Source organism: Atta cephalotes (assembly GCF_000143395.1).
Source record: "Atta cephalotes unplaced genomic scaffold scaffold00030, whole genome shotgun sequence".
Taxonomy (NCBI): Eukaryota; Metazoa; Arthropoda; class Insecta; order Hymenoptera; family Formicidae; genus Atta; species Atta cephalotes.
In genome coordinates, this window is record NW_012130094.1 from 3,162,057 (window position 1) to 3,164,165 (window position 2,109).

The 2,109-nt window shown below is 24.8% G+C and overlaps 1 non-coding gene across 1 annotated transcript; it reads left to right on the forward strand.

Moving 5' to 3' along the window:
* The first annotated feature begins 1,390 nt into the window (after nucleotides 1–1,390).
* On the forward strand, nucleotides 1,391–1,463 carry Trnar-ucu. Its single transcript has one exon. It is a non-coding gene; the product is annotated as a tRNA-Arg (tRNA).
* The last annotated feature ends 646 nt before the right edge of the window (nucleotides 1,464–2,109 follow it).

Genomic DNA, 2,109 nt, shown 5'->3' on the forward strand with positions numbered 1-2,109 from the left:
TTACATTTACATGGAATATTTACGTATTGTTTACGTTAGATTTACACAAATCTTTTTCATATAACCAATGCATATATGTGTAAATTATTATGTGAATTGAATAATATAATATAGAAAGAAGTAATTGAATTTTATAATAATTGTTAATATAGCTAACTTTAATTTTTTAATGATAAATAAAAATTATTAAGTTAGAAATTTAATACCTCACACAACACAAACCTCCAAGGAATAAAAGATATCGTCATGTTTTTTAAGGATGTTCGTAGGATATAAAGTATATATGCTATATAGATACCTGCAAATAATAAAGAATAATAGATTTCAATGATCCATTGTTTATATAGATACGTAAAAGATAGTTTACATTATATGTAGAGTAAATTATTATTTTTTTATGTAAACACAATCCCATTTCAATATCTTTTGACAAATTTCAGTTCTGTTCATGTATATACAGACAACTACATTGGTAATCAAGCATTCCGTCGCAATGTCTGCATTTGTTTTGATCTGTACTGTTTTATATTTAAATACATAATACAGTAAGAAAAACAGTTTGCAATTATCATAATTTATAGTAGTGGAAGAAGACTCATTTTGTTTCTTAAGAATGCTGCAGTTTGTAATTTAATTTTATACTAAAAATAACTCAAAAATGTTTGTATTTTAATACTACATGTTTATTCCCAAGCAGAATCACAAGTCATTATGATATCAAAATGATGTCAAAATGACCTCAAAATGATCATTAAAAAAGTCATTTTTCAATTATTTTTTATTTATTTTAATCTTATTTTGACATTATTATGACTGTTCTGTTTAGAATTTTAATTAAAGACAATTTTAAATTGAAGAATTAAATGAATATGATATTAACTACATTAAACTCATATAGTCCTTTCATCAATATTGAATTTTATAATTTAACTATAATTTACGGTTATTTTCAGTGCCAACTGTAATATAACTCTATATATTTTTTGTGATAAAATTATAAATTATATTATTATTGTTACTAACGTTATAACAGTAATAACTAAAAAGATAGAACTCCTAATCATAATTATTTTACCGTGTAATGTAAGTCACAAATACTCCAAAAAATGTTCTCTTAATGTAATAGAAAATAATTAATTATGGTACATAATAGTAAACAATGATAATTTGATAAACAATTGTATGTTATTGTGATAATACGTTAGCTTATCAAATACTTTTATTAATATGTAGATGTTTCTGTTCGAGCATGCGTTTTGCATCCACTATGAAATTTTCGTGGATACATCACTGTGCATTTTAATTGCTACGCGCACTAGCGACATCTGTGAAAGAAATTTCGAAAGACTTGCAATTCGTATTGTAGCAATGATGACGAGGTGCTCACTAAGTCCCTGTGGCGCAGAGGATAGCGCGTTGGACTTCTAATCCAAAGGTCGTGGGTTCGATCCCCACCAGGGATGGGACGCGAGCGGGATTTAAAAACCGTTTGTAGTTTTTTTTTACACGTGTCCTTTACGTTATCATTCAAATTGTGAAAACAGTTGAAAGTTAAATGAATAAAACGTTCGATCGTCAAGCTTATTATTACGTTAACTTATTATTACGATACAAATATTATCGTGATAACGACGTAATATTTGGAAAATAATTGAATAACTTATAACAGCTAATCCATATTTTGTAAAAATGAAGAAAATGACAAAGTTATAAAAAAAATAATGTATTCTCTATTTTTACAAAATATCAATTAGTCTACACTGCATATTAAAGAATTTCTTAAGACTATAATATGTCATTATACAGAAAAATAAAGAACTATTGCAATAAGCTTTTAAATTGTTTTTTTGAATGCTATATCTTTATCAGAGCGATACTATTATATGATATATTATTTATCTAGGAAAAATTGTTATATATATGGACATATTTTATATATAATTGTATATAAAATATGTCAATTTTTTATATAATTATATAAAATTTTATATAATTTTATATGAAACATTTTTTCTCAGGTATAAACAAAAATAATACTGATTAATAGATGCTTAAAATATTATTTAAAATATTATCTCTGTGAGCACAGTAGCCTTTCAATTGCATAAC